At 32.0% G+C, this 10858-nt stretch overlaps 1 pseudogene; it reads left to right on the top strand.

The window, feature by feature from the left end:
* The first annotated feature begins 9123 nt into the window (after nucleotides 1–9123).
* On the top strand, nucleotides 9124–10421 carry LOC125819754 (probable WRKY transcription factor 65; annotated as a pseudogene).
* Nucleotides 10422–10858: the final 437 nt, after the last annotated feature.

Genomic DNA, 10858 nt, shown 5'->3' with positions numbered 1-10858 from the left:
TTATACCACCCTAAAACTAGCCCCTTTTTCATTAATTACAAAAAATCTTTATTTTTTTAATTCCGCTTTCTTCTTCTTCTTCTTTCTCTTTTGTTTTTCATTCCCTTCTTCCAAATCATGTCACCCACGGAAAAAAGTTGAAGCTATTTTTATTATCATTTTTTCATCACTTTATAGCATTCTTCAGGCACCTTGATGAGCTTGATTACTCATCTCTTCTCTTTTTTGAATCTTTTTATTATGTTATTTCTTTGTCTCCATGGCATCAAATTTGTGATATTTTATTTACAGATTGTCGATGGTTAAATTCTTAGGTCTTCACCAAACAACAATAGAGATTGAAATAAGATTCGATGATTGATGTATGTTACTGACCCAAAATCAGTGAGAAGGTAGATTAATGGTGTTGATATTTTGAACTAATTTGAGATTGATAAAAATGAAAAAAATGGATGATGACCCAGATCATATACCCAAAACTCATGTTTAGTTTACTTTATGAAATTCATGATCGAAAAAAATTTATTTTACAGTCATAATTGTTTTAATTGATTGGATTTCTCCGATAATTTAAAAAAAATCAGTAATAGAATAATTTTTTATGATGGAAGGTGTTTAATAATTCTATTCTTTTTTTGGTTTTGTTCCAATCTTTTTTCTTCTGCTTTTTTTTTTTTGGTCTTTACTCTATAATTTATTTATTTTTAGAATAGTGAGATTAAGGAAAATCTGATTTTTCCGAAAATATGAGTAATAATTTTAATGATTATTTGATGATTTGCAGCGTTGTAGAAAATAGCGAAACAAATTATAAAGAAAATAAAAATGTGGTTCAGTATAGTGATGGTGGTTCAAGGTGGAGGAAATGGTGATGGGGTGAATGTTGAATAACGAGAAAGAGAGGAGAAAAAGAAAAAGAAACAAAAAAAAACTTAAAGAGAAAAGTAAAAAAAAAAAATTAAGAAAAAGTCAAATTGAAAATATTTTTAAAATATTTTTTATCAATTCTTTTGACTTCCACGTGCCTCCAAGAGAGTGTCTCTCTGTGCCATGTCAACATCTAAGGGTAATTATTATGTTTTAAAACAGTCTAAGGGAGTAATAGGACTCCCGTGAAGCGTAAGTGTGTAGTTGGAAATTCGATAATAGGTTGAGGAGGCATTTGACTATTTTCTCATTATTTTATTTTAGGAAGATAAGTTGTATAGTATGATAAATAATGTATTTTAAGAGATTGTGGCCCTTTGGTTATTTGAAAGTTAATTAAGATGTTAGAGTTGATCTGCATCTCATAATAACTTTTATATCATTACATTATTATATTTGTAAATTATATATATAGTTTTACTTTCTATAAGTTTAATTAATCATGTTTTTAATTGTTTTAAACTAGCTATTATTGTATTGTTATGGTTTTGTTAAAGTATTATTTTACTACACCACCAATTAAAATTTTGAAGAATCAAAACTAATAAATTTGGACAAAAGAAAAAAGTCAAATAAAACACTAGGCACTAATGTCTTTTGATTTTTTTTCACGGTTAGATATTTATTTTAAAATTTGATTAATTTAAGTTTGTGCTCAAAAAAATTATATTATGTGCATATCTTTCTATTCCTAGTTTATTTTGCTTTTAGAAGTGGGCTGTTAGATCATGCAAAGTAACTGACCAGATCATATTACAATTAAAGTTAATTATTCATGTTATATGAATTTTAGTTGGGCATAAACTTTAGATCAAAATCCATCATTTAAATCATTGCCGCAGTGTGAAAAATTACATGTTTAATCACTTCGAAATTAACTTCAAACACAATGAGTGTTTGATGTTAGGCTTAGCAATCTCAAACTTCGTAACTTCTATTAAAGTTTGGCTTGACAATCTCAAATTTCGGACATTTTTATTTGAACTTTAACTTGATAATCTTAAATTTTAAACAATTTTTATCTTCATTTCATGCATAACATAAACTCTTAGGACCACAATTGTGATTTAATTAGTTGATAGTATTTTTTTTTTGAGTGACTTGATCGATTTTTGCACGCATACTTAATTCAGGATAATTTTAGATATATATAACTAAAGTTCAGATATATATATATATATATATGATTGAAGTTAGTTATTAGTTATTTTTAAATGAACTTCGGTTAGATGGATATGAATTTTAAACCAAAAATGATTGAAGTCCAACCATAACGAGGTTTTACTGTACAAGAAAAGAAAGAATCAAATGCATTTGATGATTAAGATATGAATTATTAAGATTCAAGCCTTAAAAAAACACGCTTAATAAATTACACCTTAATAATTAAGATTTAAACTTTTATTAACTGCAATCAAATGAGGCTTAAGACTACAAAAACTTAAAGTGTGCAACTAATAATCCATGCCAAGTTTAGAGGAGGGCAAGTGCATAAATAGCCAAATTTTGAGATCATCATTTAAGTCATAACCGCAGTGTGTGAAAATTTACATGTTTAGTCACTTAAAATCAACTTCAAACACAACGAGTGTCTGATATTAGGCTTAGCAGTCCCAAACTTCATAATTTTCTTTAAAAAATTTTGGCTTGACAATCTCAGACTTCAGAAATTTTTATTTGAACTTTGACTTGCTAATCCTAAACTTTAGACATTTTTATCTTCACTTCATCTATCAAACCTCAATTTAACAATACAAATAAACAAAACATATATTAAAGTTTTTGTTAATCAATATCGAGTAAAGTTTTTGAAGGATGAGGCTACTAAAAAAATTGAAAGTAACTATAAATTTTGTCACTATTTCGCTCGTAGCTAACAAAAATCTATCGCTCATTCATTGTTAAATAAAATTAACGATGAATTTTACTATTTAATTAGAAATATTTTTGTCGTTAGATCCAAAAAAAAATTAGTAGTGGAGGAGAAACGGAGGACCAAGTTTGTCTTAATTATTTGTGCACAAACTTTAAACAATGGCTACTAAATAAATGACAATGTCTAAATAGGCCAAATCATAAAATTTTACATTTAGAGATTTTGTTTAGGTATTCCATATCCATAAACTATAGTTGAGAAAATAATATTATAAATGTATGAGATAATTGTACATTTGTATGTACTATAAAAAATGGAGGGAATAATATATATGATGTAGGAGATAGTTGTATTAAATAAATTTGATGAAAATGCACACAAAATTAAGTGAGAATTTATTCGTATTTAATATTTATATCAGAACAATAAAAGGGTAAAATAAGGTTATAGATAACCCTTTTAACATGTAATCATAATTACTTTATATATATTATCATCTCATTAAGTCACTTAATTATAATAAACCTATATAATCTATTATATAACATTCGACACAAATAAGATATTTCTTTTGTTTTTTATTCGATATCCGCTACTCATATTGGTAGGGGTGGAATCACATTAAAGGTTCCGAGTGCTCGAGCACTCATACCTGCCACCTCCCACTAATAACAAGTACCAGCTAATTATTCACCAAGACTAGGACAATGAAAAGAACCTAGTTATTTGTGGTTTCTTGACCTATATGTGCATGAATTAAAGGAACTCTGAGTTTTGGAATTGTTAAATAATAGCTGTACTTTCATAAGATACTAATTAACAGGTGTTTATACATTGATTGATACATTTGTCTGAGGCAAATAAATAAATCCCATGATCTGTTTTATTCCATTGCTTGTTGAATATAACTGATGAAGTGCTAATGCCTCGTTTCTTTATTGATGATGTTTAGTCTCCTTTGGAATCAGGCGTAATGAGAAGATAGCTTGCTATGTCACCGTGAGAGGAGAGAAAACTATGCAGCTCCTTGAGAGTGGATTGAAAGTCAAGGAGTATGAGTTGCTGAGAAGAAACTGTTGGGCTATTGCCCATGTTCCTGCCAAAGGCTCATGGCCTAATTCTACTTGAAAAAGGATTGAAATTATTCTCTTTATTTGGTTTCCAATTCTCTTAGGAAAAGGATTGGAATTGTAATCCTATTTGTAGTGGGGTTTGGCTTTGTATGGAAAAGCACAACTCTATAAATAGAGGATGGTCTTGAGAGAATAATTCAATTGCTCATTAGTATTGTCTTTGAAAGATATTAGGACATAAAAGAGATTTTTGAGAGAGCTTTCAACAAGAGAGAAGAGAGAGAGAAAAGGGTTCTTTTGGTGCAGTATTTTAATCTGATCAGCAACCTTCAGATCGTGTTTCCCGATTAACTAACCATTGGATCGGGCTGAAATTTGGACTGAGTGTTCCTGACATCTTGTCGGTTGATTTGAATGGTGGAGATGGATTTGGAAGTCAGGAAGATCCTGTTTTAGGTCCCGAACAACAGTTGGGTTTGGGTGGTGTTTCTTTCTATTTATCTTTTGTTGGTGTAGCTATTGTTTGTTCTCTTTTGACACTTGTTGTGTAGCCATTAGAAGAATATTTGTAACTCTCTTATTGTTATAGTGAAGCAATTCGGATCTTGTCGATCCCGTGGTGGTTACCTTCGTTTTGAAGGATTTTTCCATGTTAAACTTGGTGTTCTTTATTTTAGATTTTCGTTTTCATCTTTTCGTCACAACAAGTGGAAACTCCCCCTCCAGCCAAGGGGCCAAATGTACTTCAAGTGGAGGAACTCTTAACAGGCTTCGTGCCTGCCGCACTTCTACAAAACTCATACTTGTCTACAATCACCACTTTTGTAAGCATATCTGAAGGATTGTCATCAATGTGTATCTTCTCAACCTTAAATAATTTCTCTCCAGGGCCATTCTAATCCAATGATATTTTCTACTAATATGCTTGGACTTAGAATGAAAGGTAGAGTGCTTGGTGAGTAGATAGCAATTTGATTATCGCAAAATAAGACAAACCTTGATTGTTCAAATCGAGATCTTTGATAAACTCCTTCATCCAAAGCAATTCTTTGGAACCTTTAGTGATGGCAATATATTCAGCTTCTGTGGTAGATAGAGTTATGTACTTCTGAAGTCTTGATTGCCAAGAAATAGCCCCCCCTCCAAAAGTGATCAAATAACCAGAAGTGAATTTTGAGTTATCAAGATTTCCTCCCAAATCAGAGTCTGTGTAGCATACAAGTTCAGACTTGCCACTACCAAAGCACAACTCCATATCTAAGTACCCTTCAAATATCTTAGTATCCATTTCACTGCAGCCCAATGTTCTTTTCCAGGATTGGAAAGAAATCTGCTAATGGTACCAACAACATGTGCAATATCTGATCTAGCAAATCATATCATACATCAAACTACTAACTGCGGAAGAGTATGGAATACGTGACATATCATTCTTCTCTTCATTAGTAGATGGACTTTGGGTTGTACTCAACTTAAAGTGTTTAGCAAAGGTGTACTAACCACTTTTGTCTCTGTCATGTTGAACCTCTTGAGTACTTTCTCAATATACTCCTTCTAGGATAGTTATAACTCCTTCTTGTGTCTATCTCGATGAATTTGTATGCCTAAGACTTCTTTGCTGGCCCTAAGTCCTTTATCGCAAACGATTGCTTAACTCTTTCTTAAGGACTACAATTCTAGATTTATTTTTGCTAACGGTTAGCATATCATCCACATAAAGTAGTAAGATAATAAAATCATCATCAGAGAACTTCTGAAAAATACACAATGATCTGAAGAAGTTTTCTTGTATCCCTGATTTTCAATGACAGATTCAAACTTCAAGTACCACTGCCTTGAAGCTTGTTTCAAGCCATACAAGCTCTTTCTCAATATGCAAACATGTTTTTCTTTTCCTTTAACTATGAAGCCTTCAGGCTGCTCCATGTAGATCTCTCTTCTAAATCACCATGAAGAAAGACAGTCTTGACATACATTCTGCGAGGCCATTTAATTGAGGAGTCTTTGGAGGATTCTTCTGATGACGAATTCCTTGCGATTTGCAGTAGTTATCAAAGGGACCAATATACTCACCACTATTATCAGTGCGAATACATTTTAATTTCTTTCCCGTTTGTCTCTCAGATAAGGCTTGAAACTCCTTAAACACATAAAATACTAGATCTTTGGATTTTAAAGGATATACCCAAATATAGCGAGAATGATCATCAATGAAAGTTGCAAAGTAAAGTGCACCACCTTTTGACTTCACTTTAAAAGGACACACAAATCAGAGTGTACTAGCTCCAGTAGCTCAGACTTTCTTGAAGAGGATGATTGAAAAAAACTTTTTTTTGTTTCCCAGCTAAGCAATGACACATCTTTTTACCTTTGCTTGTTTCACACCAGCAAGCAAATTCTTCTTAGCCAAACAGGTGATCCCCCTCTCGCTCATATGACTAAGCCTCTGTGCCACAATTCTGATAAATCTCGCTTTCCACCAAATTTATAGAGTCTCCAAGAATCGATCCTTGTGTCACGTATAAATTTGAATGCTTTCTTCCTCGAGCTACAATCAATGAGCCTTTGGTGAGCTTCCATTGGCCATTGAACAAGTCATTATGATAGCCATCATCATCTAGTTGTCCTATAGAGATCAAATTCAAGGGAATGTCTGGAGCATGCTTGACATTCTGAAGGACTAACGTTGAACCAGTATTGGTTTTCAAACAAACAGTGCCAACACCAAACACCTTAACCTCACCAGCATTACCCATCTTTAACACCTCAGAGTTAACAGAAGTATAAGATGCAAATAAGTCTTTTCTTGGTGTGACATGTGATGTAGCTCCAGAATCTACTATCCAACTTGTATCTTGAGATACAAAATTGATGACGTCTTTATCACAAGCAAAAGAAGGTCATCTCGAACAACAACAAAACATTGTTTCCATTATTTTCTTCCTTCTTTAAGATCTTGCTTCAATTGTTTGCAAAATCTTCTAATATGTCCTTTCTTTCCACAATGATGGCATATAATATTTGGATTCCTGAATCTTGACTTGCTTCTACTTTTACCTCTACTCTTCGGATCTCTTGTCTTATATCTCCTCGATCTTCTGTGTACAAAACATCTGAATGTGAGGATGTGCCTTGGATTTTCTTCTAACTTCTTCATTCAACACACCACTTTTTGCATATTCCATAGTCACCTTACCACCAGGAGCAGAATTTGTTAAAGAGACACGAAAGTTTCCCAAGAATCCGATAGAGTATTAAGAAGCCAAAGTCCTTGTATTTCATCATCAAAATTAACACCCATTCCTGATAGCTGATCAAGAACACCTTGAAAATCATTTATGTGATCAAGAATAGGACTGCCCTCCTTGTATTTAAAGGTCATCAATTGCTTTAGCAAGAACAACTTGTTATTGCCAGTTTTTGAAGTGTAAAGCATCTCCAACTTTTCCCACAATGTTCTATAGCATGTGTCTCATTCACAATATGGTTGCAACATTATCTTCAACCCATTGTCTTATATATCCACATACTTGTTGGTGCTCGAAATCCCAATTTTCATCAGTCACAGTCTCAGGTTTATGAGCAGCAAAAACGGGAAGATGCATCTTCTTCACGAACAGTAGATCTTTCATCTTGTTTTTCCATATGTTGTAGTTTCTTCCATCTAGACATACCGTCTTGCTCATATTCCCCATATTGAGAACCTCGCTCTGATACCACTTGTTGTGATCGAAATAATTAGGTTTGCTTTGCTAGCTTCCACATTACACCTAATTATTTCGATCATAACAGAAACTTCAGTGAAACTGGCTGCTTTGGTTTTGGTATCCAGGAGCACATCGATCTTGGAATTAAGTAAGCAGATTTGTATGGATTTCTATGTTGTGCTAGAGTGCCCAGGATACCGTGTTGCTCGTCGTGGTAGATGCAAGTCTCGAGTTGGAATTCAACACAGGGTCACAAAAGAGGACTCAATGAAGTGGTTCCAGGTCAAATATGAAGGTGTCATCCTTAACAAATCTTCAAACATTCAGTAAGTTGGAATTCCCAGTGTTGGATCAATTTGTTTCCCCTGCAAGTGTTATGTTTTTTATCCATTTTGTAGACCAACAATTACTATTACTCTTTGAGGAGTTGAAAAGTTTTGGTGAGTTAATGTTATTTAGCATATCTGGATATGTTAGTTTGTTTTCATTTTTGGCTATGTTTTTTGAATGTTTTGCCATGCTTTCTATAATATTTTATTACGACTTCTTTACTTGCGCTAATCTTTTTAGTTGTGTTGAGAGTCTATCAGAAACAACCTCTCTACCTCTCTTTGTTTTATCATTTTGATCCAAAATCGTTTATAGAACCGAGTTTCTTTTTTAATCAAGTTGGAAATAGTTGTCCAATAATTTTGTTTGCTAATAGAAAAAAAAGCCATCTAGAAAAACATAATGAAAATAAACCAAATTTTTATATTGGAATAATTAATTTTAGCTACGTACCAATTTTGTTCTTATCATTTTATTGAGTAACTTTTACAAAAAAAAAAATTGGCAATTGGCTAAAAAATCTTGCTATTTCAATTTTCCAAGATGTGTTTTTTTTTAAAAAAAAAAAACTCTCTGTGTAATGGTTGATACTAATCGTAGTTTTTTCAATAAACTTTTACTAGGTGATTTGTAGCTACTCTAGGTAAGCAAGCACTTGCGAGCTTAAAATTATAGATTTGCCACTATTTTACATATTTTACTTATGAGATTATACAGAGTTAGCATTTAGAAATCTATCTTTATCGGTTTAATCGACAATCACATCATTAAGGATCACTATTTGTTGATTCAATTATTGATTAAGTATATTTATAAACTGATAAATCAAACTAACAACCAAAAAAAAAATTAAAAGGAAGAAAAAAAAAGTACAAGTATTCAAGCATGATATTCCACCTTTGATCTTTTATACCGATAGTATAAAAGAATATTATACACTTAAGTCACTTGAACTACTAATTAAAGTAATATAAAGGACTAATATGATTTCCATAATTTATAACTATAAATGTTGATAGAAAGTGGATTAGTAACTTCAAAATAAGATATACTATTAGGCATATTCCATCACTTTCCTTCTTCCTTGAATGCACCTCATATTTAAAGCCTTGAAAGTTCTTGAAATTGAAGAACATAGCTACCAAAAATAGTTGTAACAAAGAAGATTTAATTTCAACACAACCTAGCTTTAGCTTATTAATTTTTGGTCATGGAAGGTGTGAAGCTACAAAAAGATCCATATTTTCATAAGCAAGAAGAGTCATTTCAAAGGCATTCGATAAAATTAAAACGATACAGAGAAGATTCTATAGCAGAAAATTCAGCTGAGGGATCTTTATCTGGCGATAATGAAATAACTGAAGTTAACATGTCATTACCAAGAAAATTAAGGTAATTTGTATATGAATTCTTGATTCTTTTTTCCTCTTCTTTTAGTGAGGGAACATTTTAGACGGTTTTTTTTATGTCAAAAAACCCTTATCACGAGCTATATTCAAATGAAACGTCCATCAGAAATTAATGTTTTTTCTAGCCATTGGGGGTAATTGATGAGTGGTGATATATTGAGAAAATAATATGTTATAGTTTTTGAATTATTGTAGTAAAAAGGGAGCAAAGAAGAGAGTAATTTCAGTGCCAATTAAAGATTGTGATATATCAAGAAGTAATTATAAAGGGGATGTTTATCCTCCATCTGATTCTTGTACTTGGAGGAAGTATGGCCAAAAACCAATTAAAGGATCACCTTATCCCAGGTATATTAATAATTAATATTGTTTTTATTTATTTTTCCCAATTTAATATATTCCTTTTGCATTTCATAAAAATATAGTAATTAATATTCTCTAATAATATTATAATAATTATCACTTGGAAAAGATTTTTTTCCTTCTAAAATTCTTCTTTTTGTTAGAAGTTCAATTTCCCTATGCGTTTTATTGAATATGGATCGCCGATGATTACTAAATATAATTTTGTTTCATAAATTTTATACCATTTGTGTAACAATAAAATAAAATAAATATTCTTTTAACATTATTGCATGTAATCACATGCAGGGGTTATTATCGATGTAGTAGTTTAAAAGGTTGTCCAGCAAAAAAACAAGTAGAGCGTTGCCACCATGACCCCAATGTACTCATTATCACCTACTCATCCGACCACAACCACCCTCCTCCGGTGGCCGCCACCAAACACCGCCACCTGACCACCACTTTTGCCGCCACAAACACCGATCAATCTGTCGTCTTCACCTACCAACCCGAAAACGACTTCATCATGGCCGAGGTCGGTGCCAGAGAGTTATTAGGTTGTTTCTCCTATGTGGGCCCCACATAGTTGGATTGTACTTTGCCGACGATGGTGGGGTCCACTTGGGTTGATGATGATGTGGCATTCATGTTGCCGATTGGCGAGGAGGACCAATCATTGTTCGGTAATCTCGGAGAATTACCGGAATGTTCGATGGTTTTTCGACAGTATAATCGTTGCATTGATAGTATATGAGAATTTGAGTTCATCTATTATGAAAAAACAAGTCTATTATGGATATTATTTGAAGGGCCGTACATATCCAGTCTAGTCTACATTTCGATCCACAAGGATCAGATACAATTTTTTTTTTTTATATGACAATTTTTTAAATCTTTTATGTAAAGATAATTGTAAATTAGAAAATAAAAGAATATGAAGATTTTTTAAAAAACATTTTATATTCAACTGTATTTGTGAATCGAATTCATTTTGGTAAAGTTTTTCACCTCTTAAATTAACAAATTAATCTTTGCCACAAGTCACAACTATATATGCTTTACATAGTGGAGAGATATTTACTTTTTCAAAAACTAATATTAGTATAGATTGGTGCTAATATGCCTTAATAAAAAATTATGTTTCCTTTTAAAAGTGGAACAAATACATTGTGTTATACTCTTATTAATAAA

This window comes from Solanum verrucosum, unplaced genomic scaffold (assembly GCF_900185275.1).
Source record: "Solanum verrucosum unplaced genomic scaffold, falcon-dt-bn FXZP01001269.1, whole genome shotgun sequence".
NCBI classification, from domain to species: Eukaryota; Viridiplantae; Streptophyta; class Magnoliopsida; order Solanales; family Solanaceae; genus Solanum; species Solanum verrucosum.
This window is presented reverse-complemented; position numbering and strand designations above follow the sequence as displayed.